Raw genomic sequence first — 17,477 nt, forward strand, 5'->3', positions numbered from 1 at the left:
CCTAACACTACACCTAATCTTAAACCTAAACCTAACCCCAAATTGAAACCTAACTGAAAGGTAACTGTGACAACAACAAGATTAAAAAAAAAAAACCAAAACGTAAACCTAAGCCTAAACCTACATGTAACCCTATCCTGTACAGTAAGCCCAATCCTAACCCTTAAGAAAACCATAGACATGACCCTAAACACAACCCTAATGATAACTTTAGCCTTAACCCAAACCCTGAACATAGTCCTGACCCTAAACATGAACCTACACCTAAGCCTAACCCAACATCAAACCCTACCACTAAATCTTAACCTAATCCTAACATTCTAACCCTAGAAACCAACTAACCCAACCGACCCCCAGCTCTGGTCTGAAAACTAAGATAAATCCTAACTTAACTCTAGACCTAACCATAACACTAACCCTAATATTATTTTTTGAGCTAACCCTCACCCTAGCCTCAGCCATAAACCTAAACAAAACCCTAGCTATAACTATAACAATGATCCTGACCCTAACCATAACCTTGGCTCTAAAACTAATGCTAATCCTAACTCTATGTGTATCCCTAGACCTAACCCTGCCTGTAGCCTAACCCTAAACGTAACGATAACACTAACAGTAGCCTAGATCTAAACCTAACCTTAATGATAGCCCTAACTATAACCCTAAACCTAACCCTAATCTTAACCCTAGCCCTAGCCCAGGCCCTAAACCTAAAATTAACCCTAGCCTTAAACCTAATCCTAAACACTAATGAAAACTTTACACTAAACCTAATACTAAATATAACACTAAACACAAAACTAATACTAATTCTATTCATCTTAATTGCAAATACAAATCCTTACCCAAAACATACCCTAAACCTCAGCCTAGAAATGACACTACATGTAACTCGAATCCTAGCACTAGTCCTAATGCTAATCATAAAACTAGCCTTAATCCTAAATCTAATCACAGACCCAAAACTAACCTGGGACTTAACCCTAAACCTAACCATAATGTTATCACTTGATCTTACCCTAACACTAGCCCTAGTTATAACGTGATACTAATGGTAGCCTAGCCCTAACCCTAAACCTAATCCTAACCCTAAATCTTCCTGTATTCGTGAACCTATCCCAAAGCCTAAGTCTAATTCCCACCCTAAACCAAAAAGTAGGCCCAATTCTAACCCTAAATCTAACACTACACCTAATCCTAAACATAATCCTAATCCTAACCCTAAACCTAACCGTAACCCTAAAGGTAATCTTGACTCTAATACTAGGGGTAAGACAAACCTAAACATAAGCCCAGTTTAACCACATAACTAATCCTAGCCATAATCCTACATTTAACCCTAAAACTAACCCTAATCTTAAAGCTAAACCTTAACTTAAAGCTAAACCTAAAAATAATCCATGTTTTCTAACCCTAATCCAAAATGTAGCTTTATCCTATTCCTAATCCTAAATCTAACACAGCCCTAAAAGTAACCCAAAACCTCACCCTAATGCTAAGTATAACCTTAAGCCTAAACTGAAGCCTAAACCTACATGTAACCCTAAACCTAACTGTAACCCCAATAACCCAAAGCAAAACCCTAGACCCAACCCTAAGCCTCACCCTAATGCTAACTCTAGTCCTAAACCAAACCCCTGAATGTAGCCCTAACCCCATTTGTAAACCTACACCTAAGAGTAACCCTACACATAATCTTAAATTTAACCCTACCTAACTAAACCTTAATCTACTCCTAACCCTAAATATAAGCCTAGATGCAAACCTAACCCTAGCTCTAAACCCTGCCTTAGATTGCAAACTAACAATAACTTGAACTTTAGAAATAAACCTAACACTAACCCTAATATGAATTTTTGAGCTAACCCTAACCCTAGCCCTAGCCATAAACCTAAATCTACACCTAGATTTAACCCTTACACTAAACCTAACCCTAATCATTATCCTGGCTCTAACATTAATGCTAATCCTTACTGTACAAGTAACCCTATAACTGACCCTACCTCTAACACTGACTCTAAACCTAACCCTAACACTAAGCATAGCCTAGCCCTAAACCTAACCTTAACTGGAGCCCTAACCATAACCTAACCCTAATCCTTACGTTAGCACTAGCCCTAGCCCTAAATCTGAAACTAACCCTAAACATAAACCTAATCCTAAATGCTAAGGTAAACCTAACACTAAAAATAACACTAAATCTAATTCTAACCCTAACTTTAATCTTAATTCTAAATATAAACCCTGACCCAAACCATACCTAACCCTAACCCTAACCCTAGAACTAACACTACACATACCTTGAATCTTAACACTATCACTAACCCTAAAACTAGCCTTAATCCTAACTCTAATCCTAACTCCAAAACTGACGTGTGACCTAATCCTGAACCTAACCTTAATATTTTCCTTTGACCTTACCCTATTCCTAAAACTAGCAGTAGTCCCAAAGCTGACACTAACCATAGCCTAGCGCTAACCCTAAATCAAATTCTAACCCTAAACCTACCCTATACATGACTCTAACCCTAAGCCTAAGCCTAATATTAATCCCAGACCAGTAGGCCTACTCTTAATCCTGCACCTAATTCTAAAAGTAACCCTAATCCTAAACCTAAACATAAACCTAACCCTAAAGTAAGAATAGAGCACTAGGCCTAATAGAAACCCTAATTCTAAGCCTCAGCCTACCCCTAAAAGTAATCCTAACCATTAACCTACCTTTAACCCTAAGCCTAACCTTAACCCTAAAGCTCAAATTTAAACTAATGTTAACACTAAACATAGCCCTAGTTTACTATCCCTAATCCAAACCATAATTTTATCCCTAATCTTAATCCTAAACATAACAATAATCCTAAACATAAATCAAACCCTAACACTAATACTAACCATAACCCTAAACCTAAACCAAAGCCTAACCTACATGTTACCATATCCCCAACCCAAGCCCTAATCCTAACTCTGACCAAAACCCTAGGCCCAACCCTAAAGTTAACCCCAACACTATGTGTACCCTAACGCAAACACTGAACATAGCCCTAACCCAAAACATAAAACTAGCCTAAGACTAAACTTCCACATATTCCTGAACTAAACCCTACCACTAAAACTTAATTTAATCCTATCCCTAAATTTATCTATAATCACAAACCTAATCCTAATGTTTACTCCAGGTCTGGTCCGAAAATTAACAATAACCCTAACTGTAATTCTAGGCCTAACCCTAACATTACCCCTAATATTAATTTTTCAGCTAACCCTAACCCTACTCCTAGCCATAAACCTAACCCCCACTATAGCTTTAAACCTAACACTAAACCTAAACCTAACCAAAATTTTGGCTCAATACTAATGCTAATCCTAACTCTATATCTAACCCTAGACATAAACCTAACTCTAACTCTAAACCTAAACCTAACCCAAACACTAAATCTAACACTAATGTAAACCTAACATTAAACAGAAAAGTAAAACTAATTCTAACAGTAACTGTAATCATAATTCTAAATAGAAACCTAATTGAAACAATGCCCCACCCCTACACTAGACCTGACACTACAAGTAACGTGAATTCTAGCACTAGCCTTACCACTAACCCTAAAACTAGCCTTACTCCTAACTAAAATCACAACTCCTAAAGAAACCAGAAACCTAACCCTAAACCTAACACTAAGATTATCTTTGACCTTACCCTAAGCCAATCACTACCCCTAGTATAAAAGCTGACTCTAACTGTAGCCTAGCCCCAAATGTACATCTAATTCTAACCCCATACCTACCCCTATCAGTGACTTTAAACCTCGGTTTAAGCCTAATTCTAACACTAAACCTAAGAGTATGCCTAATCCTAACTCTAAACCTAACACTACCCCTAATCTTAAACCTAACACTAACCCTAACCCTAACCCTAACCCTAAAGGTAACAATGACCCTGACACTAAGGCTCACACAAAACCTAAATCTAAACCTAAGCCTAACTCTACAAGTAATCCTACCGATAGCCCTAATTTTTTTCTTTTTAAAACTTATTTAATAACCATATAATTAGAAGAGGCATTTCATTACAACAGCATTGACACATTCAATAAAAATTTCTAGAGCTAAGATGCATCTCTTTCAAAACTGGCTGCAAATTTTTAGTTTTACAGTTGTATTAATACAGTTATACATTATTGTGCTTAGTATAAACCATATAAGACATAAAATTAAATGAGGTTTTAATGTTTAAAAAAGATCTCCATTTCATATTTTAAAATATACTATTTCACACAGAAAACTCATTTTTAATGTTACTAACACTTAGATGTTTGCACATGAGTCTCTAATCTCTACATATCTGATTATCACTAGTCACTGTTGGTTACTTTCTGAGATCCACCTGAGCATGGATATAAAATCATCTGGTAGATTTCAATGATAATGATTTTCACATGTACTAATTACTAAGGAGCAAATTTTTATGTTTTGAAGAATTATTTTATTTTTATTTATTAATTTATTTTTTTACACCCAATTCACAGACAGCACCCTCCCATAGCCTCCATCCCCGTACTAGAGCCCTTATACTCTGATATCCCTCCAACCGTCTGTGGTGTTTTCAGGACCCCCAGCCATTCCCCACTACTTACCCTTCTGGTGAATCCTGTCAGCCTATCTAGAGGTCTTTGTTTAGGAGGGTCAGCTGTTCCTCATCGAGCAGTAATTGGTTGTCAATATTCCTTTGGATAAGATTGGGGTCTACTGTCCATTTTCCCAGTTCTATGCTGGGTTACTATCTGGGAGTCCCTTTGGCAAACCTGGCCAGCAACTCAAAAAAAGGTATTGCCTGTCTGTCTTTCTTACTTGTTATGTAGCCTTTAGCTATACATATGGATATTTAAGAAATTATATTGGCCCCTTTAAACTTTGGTTATACTTTCCTCTTGGATGTTTAAGGCCATACAGTTGGCCCAGATAAACCAATTTACTTTTACTCTCAAGGCCGTTTGAAGATATGTTCCTCAGGGGTCACATGGGCTTGGGAGAAGCCCCTGGTTCCTTTCTTTTACCAGTTCTACCTATGTGAAAATAAGTCAAACGTCCTGCTGGACCATTGGTTGGCTTCGCTTGGAAGCATGGAGGAAGTGATTCCTCTCTGTTGGCCCTACTTTTTGTAGACTGGACACTGGTTCAAGTCCATCTGGTGGGGTCTCCTCGGCCTCCTTGATCAAGAGGACAGGTGACCCACCACCATTATAGGACATTTTGAGAGATGCTCATAGTCCCCTGGAACTAGTAGACCTAAGAGGGCAAGGAGCAAAAACTGTCCTTTATGTAACTCTGATCAAATTATTATAGGCCTCCAAAGTATGTCTGTTAAACATCCAAAAAGGTTAATTCCACCAGTCTGGTATTTTTAATTACTGTGTGTCATGTAGATAAATCTTGGGCAAAGACCAGTTGTTCTCAGGTAAAGCATACCTAGACATATATTTCTTGATCTGCTATGTATAATTTGTGAGTAGATTGTGGGAGTAATATGGTTCCCTCTGGTTTTTAAAACTAGCTAACTCTACCTTCAATCCTAACCCTTAACAAAACTCTAGACTCAACCATAAACCTAACCATAATGGTAACCTTATCACTACCCCAAACACTGAACCTAGCCCTAACTGCAAATGTAAACCTACACCTACGCTTGACCTTACACGTAGCCCTGAATGTAACCCTATGAGTAAACCTATAATAATCCTAACCCTAAATATAAGCCTAGAAACAAAACTACTCCTAACCATAAACCCAACCCTAGTCTGAAAACTAACATTAACCCTAACTGTAATGCTAGACATAACCCTAACAGTAAACCTAATATTGATTTTTCAGCTAGCCTAACCCTAGCCCTAGCCATAAACCTAACCCCAAACTTAGTTTTAACCATAACACTAATCCTAACACTCACCTTATTCTGGCACTAACACTAATGCTAATCCTGACACTCTATGTAACCCTAGACCTAACCCTACCTCTAATACTAACCCTAAACCTAAGCTTTGCACTAAGGTTATGCTAGCTCTAAACCTAACCATAACTGTAGTCCTAACCCTAAACCTAACCCTATCCTTTGCCCTAGCCCTAACCTATAAATAACCCTAAACCTAACTCTAATCGTAAATCCTAATGTAAACATAACACTAAAGCAAACACTAACACTAATTCTAGCTCTAACTCTAAAGTTAATTCTAAATATAAACCCTGACACAAACTATACCCTATCCCCAACCCTAGACCTAAAACTACAAGTAAACCAAATCCTTGCACTAGTCATAATATAAAGCCTAAAAGTATCCTTAATTATAACTCTAAATATAACTCCAAAACTAATCTGAGACCTAACCCTAAACCTGACCCTAACCTGATTTGACCTCATCCTAACCCTAACACTAGCAGTAGTCAAAAAGCTGACACTCACCATAGCCTTGACCTAACACTAAACTTAATCCTAACCCTAAACAAAACTCTAGAACCAACCCTAATCCTAACCTTAATGCTAACAGTAGCCCTAACCCCAACAGTGAATTTAGACCTAACCCTACACATAAACCTAAACTTAAGCCTAACGCTGCATGAAAAACTAAATGTAACCTTACCACTAAAACTTAATCTAAGCATAACGCTAAATATAATTCTAGATGCAAACCTAACCCTAACCGAAACACCAGCCTTAGTCCAAAAGCTAATACTAACCCTAACTGTATATGTAGACCTAACCCTAACAGTAAAACTAATATTAATTTATGTGCTACCCTTACCTCTAGCCCTAGCCATAAACCTAACCCCAAACCTAGTTTTAACCATAACACTAACTCTAACCCCAAAGGTAACCCTGGCTCTAACACTAATGCTAAACCTAACTTTATATGTAACTCTAGACTTAACCTACTTCTAACCCTAACCCTAACCCTAACCCTAACACTAATTGTATCCTAGCCCTAAACCTAACCCCAATGGCAGCCTGAATCCTAACCATAACCCTAACATTAACCACACCTCGAGCTTTAGCCCTAAACCTAAAACTAATCCTAAACCTAAATGTAATTCTAAACCCTATGTAAACCTAACACTAAACATAACATTAAACATAACAATAAATATAACACTAATACTAATTCTAATTGTAACCCTAATCTTAATTCTGATTATAAACCATGACCCTAACCATACCCTGACCTTAACCCAAGACCTGACACTACACATAGCCCAAAACCTAGTATTAACCTTACTACTAGCTGTAAAACTAGCCTTAATCATAACTCTAATCATAACTCCAAAAGTAACCTGAGACCTAACCCTAAACCTAACCCTAATATTGTCCTTACTCACCCAAACCCTAACAGTGCCTCTAGTCATAAATTTGATTCTAGCTGTAGCCTAGCCATAACACTAAATGTAATTCTAACTGTAAGCATACATCTATGCATGTTTCTAACCATAGGCATAAAGCCTAAACCTAATCCTAAACCCAACAGTAGGCCTAATTCTCACCCAAAACCCAATAATATTCCTAATCCTAAACCTAACCCTAAGCTAAAAATCAAACCTAACAGTAGGCCTAACACAAAACATAAAGCTAGACCTAAGCCTAAACTTACAAGTAATTCTAGCCATAACCCGACATTTAATCCTAAGATTAACCCTAACCCTAAAGCTAAAACTTAGGCTAAATCTAAACACAACCTTAGACCTAAACCTAATCCTAAACCTAAACCTAACACTAACCCTAAACATACCCCAACTGTAACCCTGATGCTAACCTTAACCATTAACCTTACACAAAGCCTAACCCTACATGTAACCCTAAACCTAACCCTAAACCCAATCCTAACCAGAAACAAAACCCTAGATCTGACCCTAATGCTAACCCTAATGACAACTCTAGCTGTAACCCCAACCCAGAACCTAGCCCTCACCCTAAACATAAACCTACAACTAAGCCTATTCATACATATAACCAAAAATGTAACCCTGCCACTAAAGCTTAATCTAATCAATCTTCACACTAATCAAAACCCCTGTCTTAGTCTGAAAACTAACACTAACCCTAAATTGAACTCTACACCTAAACCTAACAATAACACTAACATTAATTTTTGAGCTAACCCTAACACTAACAGAGCCATAAACTTAACCCCAACCCCAGCTTTTACTCTAACACTAATCCTACCCTAACCATAATACTGGCTCTAACACTAATGCTAATCCTAACTCTATATCTAACTACAAATTTACCCTGCCTCTAACCCTTACCCTAAACCTAACCCTAACATTAACACTAGCACTAGTTATAAAGCCGACACTAACTATAACCTAACTCTAACACTAAACCTAATTCTAACCCTAAACCTACCACACACATGACCCTAACCTAAGACCTAACCCTAATCCTAACCCTAACCCAACAATAGGCCTAATCCTAACCTTAAACCTAACACTACACTTAATGCTAAACCTAACCCTAACCCTAATTACTATAACTAAACCTAAGCCTAACTGTACATGTAACCCTATCCCTTAACCTAACCCCGATCAAAACCCTAAAAGAAACACTAGACCCAATCCTAAAACTAACCCTTCACTAACTCTATACCTTCCCAAACCCTGAACCTAGCACTAACCCTGAATGTAAACATATAACTAAGCCTGACTCTACACTTAATCCTACACGTAACCCTACCACAAAATCTTAATCTAATCCTAAACCTAAATATAAACCTTGACGCAAATTTAACCGTAACCCTAACTGCAGACCTATCCCAAAAACTAACAGTAGCTCTACATCTAACCTAGCAGTAAAGCTTATATTAATTTTTTAGCTAACTCTATGCCTAGCCCTAGCCATAAACCTAACTCTAACCCTAGCTTTAATGCTAACACTAATCCTAAACCTATCTATAATCCTGGTTCTAATACTAATGCTAATTCTAACTCTGTATGTAATCCTAGACCTAACCCTAGCTCTAATCCTACCACTAAACCTATCCCTAACACTAACTGTAGCCTAGCCCTAACCATGAACCTAACCTTAATATCGTCTTTGACCTTACCTAAGCCTAATACTAGCCCAGGCCATAAAGCTGACACTGACCATAGCCTAATCCTAACCCTAAAATCTAGTCTTAACCCTAAAAATACCCCAATATGTGCCCCTGACCCAGGGCTAAGCCTAATCCTAACCCTAAACCTAACAGAAGCCCTAAGACCAACACTAAACCTAATGCTTCATCTAATGGTAAACCCAACCCTAATCCTAACCTAACCCTAACCTGAAAGTTAAACGTGATCCTAACACTAGGCCTAACACAAAGCCTAAACCTAAACCTAAGCCTAACACTGCCACTAATCATAGCAATAACACTCCCTTCAAACCTCACCCCAACCCTAACCTTAAAGCTAAACCTAACCTAACTCTAACCCTAAACATAACCCTACTCCTAACCCTAATCCACAGCATAAATTCATCCCTAATCCTAACCCTAAACCTAATGCTAAACCTAAACATAACCCTAAACCTAACCCTAATACTAAATATAGTCCTAAACCAAACCCTGAACCTAGCCCTAACCCTAAACCTAAACCTACACCTAAGCCTCAACCTCCATATGACCCTAAAAGAAACCCTACGACTAAACCTTAATCTAATCCTAACCCTAAATATAACCACAGACACAAACCTGACCCTAACCCACCCCCGACCTAGTCCAAAAACAAACACTAAATTTAACTGTAAATCTAGACGGAGCCCTAACACTAACCCTAATATTATTTTTTGAGCTAACCCTATCCCTTGCCCTAGCCATAAACCTAATCCAAGCCCTAGCTTGAATCCTAACACTAATCCTAACTGTAACAATAATCCTGGTTCTAACACTAATGCAAATCCTAACTGTATATGTAACCCTAGACCTAATCCTAACATAACCTTAACCCTTAATGTAACCCTAAAACTAACCGTAGCCTAGCCATAAACCTAAAACTAAATGTAAACCTAACTCTAACCCTAACCTTAACCCCGGAAATAACACCACATGTAAACTAAATCCTAGCAGTAGCTCTAACACTAACCCTAAAACTAGCCTTAATCCTAACTCTAATCATAACTCCAAATCGAACCTGTGATCTAAGCCTAAAACTAACCCTAATATTATCTTTTGAACATACCCTATTCCTAATACTTGTCCTAGTCATAAACCTGACACTAACAGTAACCTAACATTAATGTTAAACCTAATCCTAATCTTAAACCTACACCTATACTTGACACTAACCCTAAGACTAAGCCTAATCCTAACGCTATACCTAACAGTACGCCTAATGCTAACAATAAACCTAACACTGTACCTAATACTAAACCTAACACTAACCTTAACCCTAACCCTAACCTTAAACCTAACCTTAACCCTAATGTTAGCACTAGCCTTAAACCTAAAACTAACCCTAAGACTAAATCTAATCCTAAATGCTAATGTAAACCTAACATTAAACATTAATACTAATTCTAACTATAACTCCAATATTAATTCTAAATATAAACCTTGACCCAAACCGTACCCTAACCCTAACCCTTACAAAAGACCTGACCCTCCATGAAACCTGAGTCCTAGCACTATCCCTAACACTAACCCTAACCTAGACTTAATCCTAACTGTAATCATAACTCCAAAAGTAACCTGAGACTTAAACCTTACATTAAACCTAATATTATCCTGTGACCTTACCCTAACCCTAACACTAGCCTTAGACAGAAAGCTGACACTAAATGTAGCATAGCGCTAACCCTAAACCTAATCCCAACCCTAAACCTACCACTTTACATGACACTAACTCTAGGCCTAAGCCTAATCATAACTCTAATCTTAGCAGTAGGTCTAATCCTTACCCTAAACCTAACACTACACCGAATCCTAAACCTGTCCCTACCTCAAAGCCTAACACTAGGCCTACCACAAACCTAAACCTAAACCTAAACCTAAGCCTAACCCCACAGTTAATCCAGCCGTAACCCTACTCAGCCCTAGTCAAAAAACGAACACTAACCCTAACTATATCTCTAGACCTAACCCTATTAGCCATAACATTAATTTCTGAGATAACCCTAACCATAGCCCTAGCTGTAAGCCTAACCCCAACACTAGCTTTAACCCTGACACTAATCCTAAAGCTAACCATAATCTTGGCTGTAAATCTAATGCTAATTCCAAATCTATATGTAACCTTAGACCTAACAGTATCTCTAATGCCAAGCCTAAACTTTACCCTAAAACTAACCACAGCCTAGCTGTAACTTAATCCTAACTGCAGCCCTAACTCTAAACCTAACACTTACTCTAACACTAACCCTAGTCCAAGTCCTAAACCTAAACCTGACACTAACCATATACTAAACCCAAACCCTAATGTAAACCTAATACTAAACATAACACTAAATATAACACCAATACGAATTCTAACCCTAACAAAAACTTACACCTAAGCCTAACCCTACATGTAACCCAAAACTTAACCCTACCATTAAACCTTAGTGTATTTCTAACACTAAATATAACCCTATCACCAACATAACCCAACCCACTCCAGCCCTGGTCCGAAAACTAATACTAACCCTAACTCTAACCTACATCTAATCTTAACACTTACCCTAATATTAATTTTTGAGCTACCCTAACCATAGCCCTAGTGATAAACCTAACCCCAATGCTTGTTTTAACCCCAACACTAGTCCTAACCCTAACCATAATCCTGGCTCTAACACCAATGTTAATCCTAAATCTGTGTGTAAATTTAGACCTAACCCTACCTCTAACTCTAACACTAAACCTAACCCTCATCTTAACTGTAGCTTAGGGCTATACCTAACCCTAACTTTAGCCCTAACCCTAACCCTAAACCTAACCCTTGGCCCATCCCTAAACCATAAACTAACCCTAACCGTAATCCTAATCCTAAACCCTAAAGTAAATCTAAAACTAAACAAAACACTAAAAATAACACTATTACTAAATATAACACTAAACCTAATCTTAATTCTAAATATAAACCCAGACCCAAATGTAGCCTAACCCTAACCCTAAACCTGACACTATGCATTGCCTGAAACCTTGCACTAGCCTTACAACTCATCCTAAAACTAGCCTTAATCCTAACTCTAATAATAACTCCAAAACTAACCTGAGACCTGAACCTAAACATGACCCCTATAATATCTTTTGTCCTTACCCTAACCCTAACACTAATCCTAGTCATAAAACTGACTCTGATTCCTAGCCCCAACTGTAAACCTAATCCTAACCCTACCCTATCCTATGCATAACCTTAACTATAGGCCTAAGCCTACTCCTAAACCTAAATGTAAGAGTAGGTCTAATCCTAACCCTAAACCTAACACTACACCAAATCCTAAATCTAACCCTAATCCTAATGCTACCTGTAACCCAAAAACTAAATCTAAGCCTAACCCTACATGTAATGCTATCTCTAGCCCTGACCCAAATCCTAACCCTAAACAAAACTCTATACCCAAACATAAACCTAACCCTAATGTTAACCTTACCTCTTGTCATAAAGCTGACTCTGACCAAACCTACATCTAACCCTAAACCTAATCCTACCCCAAAACCTACCCCTATACATAACCTTAACTTAGCCCTGAGCCTAATCCTAACCCTAAACCTAACAGGTGACCTAAAACTAATCCTAAACCTAACACTACACCTAATCCTAAACCTAACCCTATCCCTAAACCTAAACCTATCGCTAACCATAATCATAACCCTAAAGCTTACCATAATACAAACATTAATCCAAAACACAAATCGAAGCATAACCATACATGTATGTCTAACCATAACAATATCCCAAATCCTAACCTTAAACAAAACCCCAGACCCGACCCTAAACCTAACCCGAATGCTAACTCTACACCAAAATTCAACCTCAAACCTAGCCCTAACCCTAAACATAAATCTACACCTAAGCCCAACCCTACACATAACCCTAAGTGTAAACCTACCACCAAACCTTAATCTAATCCTAAACCTAAATATAACCCTAGATGCAAACCTAACCCTAACCCAAACCCCAGCTGTAGTTTGAAAAATTACTGTCCTCTACTGCAACTCAAGACTTAACACTACCACTAACAAAATTATTAATTTTTGAGCAAACCTTAATCCTAGCTTTAGCCATAAACCTAACCCAAGCCCTAGATTTAACCCTAACACTAATCCAAACATGATTATAACCGATCCTAGCCCTAAACTTAATCCTTACTGAAAACTTTCACCTGAACGTGACCTTACCATAGGCTTAAGCCTAATCCTAACCCTATACCTAACCATAGGACAAATCTTAAACCTAAACTGATCACTACACCTAATCCTAAACCTAACCTGAAAACTAATGCTAATGCTAAACCTACACCTAAACATAAGCCTAACCTTAATGTAACACTATTCATAAACCTAACCCTAATCTTCACACTAAATAAAACCTAGAAACAACTCCGAACCTAACCCTAATGCCAACTACAGCCCTGACCCAAACCCTGAACCTAGCCCTAACCCTAAACATAAACCTATGCCTAAGCCTAACCCTACACTTAACCCTAAACATAACCCTACCATGAAATGTTAGTCTAATTCTAACACTAAATATAACCCAAGAGGCAAACCTAACCCTAAAACGAACCGCAGCTCTAGTCCTAAAACTAACACTAACCTTAATTTTATTCTAGACCTATCTCTAACACTAACACTGACATTAATTTTTGAGCTAACCTTAACCCAAGCCCTAGCCATAAACCTAATCCCAAACTGAGCTTTAACCATGACTCTAATCCTAACCCTAACCATATTCCTGGCTCTAACATAATGCTAATCTTAATTCTACATGTAACACTAGACCTAACCCTACCTCAAACCCTAACTCTAAAGGTAACCCAAACACCTATCTTAGACTACAACTAAATCTAACCCTAACTGTAGCCCTAACCCTAACTTTAACCCTAACCATAACCATAACCCCAGTAGTAAACCTAAAACTAACCCTAATCCTGTACCCCATTATAAACATAACACTAATACTAATTCAAACCCTAACTCTAATCTTAATTCCAAATATAAACCTTGACCGAAACCTTGCCCTAATCCAAACCCTAGACCTAACACTACATGTAATACTAGCACTAGCCCTAACACTAACCCTAAAACTAGCCTTTATCTTAACTCTAAACATATCATCAAACCTAACTTGAGAGCTAACCCTAAACCAAACCCTAATTTTATCTTTTACCTTACAATAGTCCTAACACTAACTCTCATCAGAAAGCTGACACTAACCATACCCTGACCCTAACCCTAAATCTAATTCTAACCCTAAACCTAACAGTAGGCCTAACCCTAACCCTAAACCTAAACCTAACACTACCCTTAATCTTAAAACTAACCCAACCCTAACCTTAACCTAACCCTAACCACAAGGTAACTGTGAACCTAACACCAGGTCTGACACAAACCCTAAACTTAAGCCTAGACCTACAAATAATCATAGCAATAACCCTACCTTTAACCATAAGTCCAACCCTAACCCTAAAGCTAAGCAGTGACCTAAAGCTAACCCTAAACATAACTTTAGTATCTTAACCCTAACCTGCACCATAACTTTATCTCACATCCAAACCTAAACCTAACCCTAACCATAAAGTTCAGCATGACACTAATGTTAGGCCTAACACAAAACGTAAACCTAAACCTAAGCCTAATCCTACGAGTAATCCTAGCCACAACTCTGCTTTTAACCCTAAGCCTAACCCTACATGCAATTCTAACCTAACCTTACCAGTAAACCTTAATCTAATCCTAACACTAAATATAACCCTAGACGCAAACCTAACCCTAACCCTAAACCCGGGTCTACTCCGAAAACTAACACTAACACTAACTCTAACTGTAACTCTAGACCTAACCCTAACACTAAACCTAATATTAGTTTTTGAGCAAACCCTAAACCTAACCCCTGCCACTAACCTAACCCCAAACCTGACCTTAACCCTAAAATTAATCTTAACCCTAACCATACTCCTGGCTCTAACACTAATGCTAATTGTAACTTTATGTAACCCTAGACCTAACTCTATCTCTAAACCTAACATTAACTAACACTAATTGTAGCCTAGACCTAATCCTAACCCTAACTGTAGCCCTAACCCTAATGATAAACTTAGCCAAAGCCCTGGTCCTAAACCTAACCCTGACCCTAAACCTAATTTAAAACCCTAATGCAACCCTAACACTAAACATAACACTAAAAATAACACTAATACCAATTCTAACACAAACTCTTGTAGCAAGAGGCCTCCAAAGATGGCACAGACCCAGAGCCCCAGGATTCAGTGAGAATTCACTTCACTCTTTGGTCCACAAATAGCCCACCAAAAGGACCCCACGCATCCGTACCCTGCTCACGAGCCCAGTGACTGCTGAGAGACTGTGTGGTATGGACCAATCAGAAAACGATACGCTGACTAAAGGGACTTGGGGGCGGAGAAAAGGGAAATATAAGGCCTGCCCCCTCCTGCATTAAATGAGCCTGCAGCACCTCGCCTATTGCTTGCTTCTACCAAACTCCCGGGGTCTGTGTCGTGACTCCACACCTCTTGCCCCCCTAATCAGCAGGGGACCTGATCCAAGTTAGGGTCTTCACAGCTGGCTTGAGGAGAACCCGCAACACCTGGCACCTGAACAGGGACTCCTCCCCATGGTGTTGGCGACACCCGGAACCTCGGTTCGTTCAGTAAGTAGGCCCCTGGTTTTGTCTGTTTCTTCGGCTGCTCGAGGGTAAGTGAGTAGCCCCCTCTTCTGTCCCCTCCACCCTGTCTGTTGTCTTCATTGTTGGACTAGTTTGTTAGGTCAGGAAGGCACACTCCACCACGTGGTCCCGAAGCCCATGTCGGGATCTGCCCCCTCTTGGCTCGTCCCGGCGAGTTCACATAAGGGTTGATCCACCCTGAACTCAGAGCCCAGGCTTCAGGTCACCCTTTTGCCTGTCCCAGAGACACAGTGTGAGCATACGGCTGGAGGTGTCATGGCCTCCAGAAGTCCCTCACTGAGCACAAGACATCTGGATCCGATACACCTTTACATGTTGGGGCGGTTTACATCTGAGTGGCTCACAGTGCTTCTTTGCTTCCTTTGTGCCCTCTTGGTAGTCACCCTCATCTTCTACTTTTGTGGTGAATTCCCCTTCGTGAGACCCTCCCACAATGGGCAATTTACCACCACAATGCAGGGAACCACCAACGGCAGCACTCAAGGTGCTCCTTAAAACCAGAGGGTTGAAAGTGAAACCAAAAGATATCGAACACTTTTGGGATGAAGCCACTAATTTAGCTCCGTGGGTCTCCCCTGAAAACATGTGGGACCCTGACATGTGGATACAGGTCCTCTTCCTGTCCTGAAAAAGGGAGGTCGGGTCAGGGATCACTCCCCCCGCATCATTCGTATCGATCCTCCTAGCCATCATTGCTAGCCTTAAATCATCCTCTCCTGAGGAAGTCATCTCGGCCCACAACAAACACTTCCGGGAACAATCTAGTGTAGATCTGGCTATTACCTCAACCCCAGACCTCCCGGATCCCCCGGACCCAGAGGTGGACACAACCTCTTTGCCCACTTCCAATAAGGAAGGAGCTCCTTTGCCTATATCTCAGGATACTCTCCTAGAGCTACCATGCCTAGAAATTCCCCCACCCCATTACCCATGGAAGGAGTTACTCTTCCCCCCCCCAGTAACCATCCCACCTCTTCCCCTGCTACCATGTCCCTCCCTCGTAGGCTGCCCTCCTTAAAGCCTCACCCACCTTTTTCCACATTTCCAGTTAACTTTGGCCCCGATGCGGCGCAGTGTCAATGGCTGCCCACCCCACTTGCTGACCTCGTTCTTATCTGCAAGGCAGCTGAGCAATCTGGCCCTGACTCCCCATATTTCGAACAGGTTCTTCACCAGTGGTCCTTACAGTTACAAACCCACTATGACTGGTATAGCTTACTAAAGGCAGTCTTAGAACCATCAGTCTTTCTAAATTGGCATGCACCCTATGATGACCAGGCTGAAAACCAGGCATGCCTAAATCTCCAATATGGCCTCAACATTATGTTGGACATGCTCATGGGACGTGGACAATATACTGACCCCATCTCCCAGTCTACTATTGGCCTCCATGCCTATTTTCAATAAGTTTCTGACTTGGCCTTTAAGGCCCTTAAATGTTGCTCCCCCCGTGACCCACAAGTCTTTTTCCGTAATTGATTCAACAGTCAGGGGAGTCCTTCATGGACTTCCTTACCCGTGTCACCAAGGCAGTAGAGCAGAGGGTGGAGTCTGGACCCACCCGAGAGGTGCTTATCAAACAATTAACTTGGGAGGGACTAAACATCCCTACTCGT

The sequence above is a fragment of the Nannospalax galili genome, unplaced genomic scaffold, assembly GCF_000622305.1.
Source record: "Nannospalax galili isolate Female #2095 unplaced genomic scaffold, S.galili_v1.0 scaffold1774, whole genome shotgun sequence".
Classification (NCBI taxonomy): Eukaryota; Metazoa; Chordata; class Mammalia; order Rodentia; family Spalacidae; genus Nannospalax; species Nannospalax galili.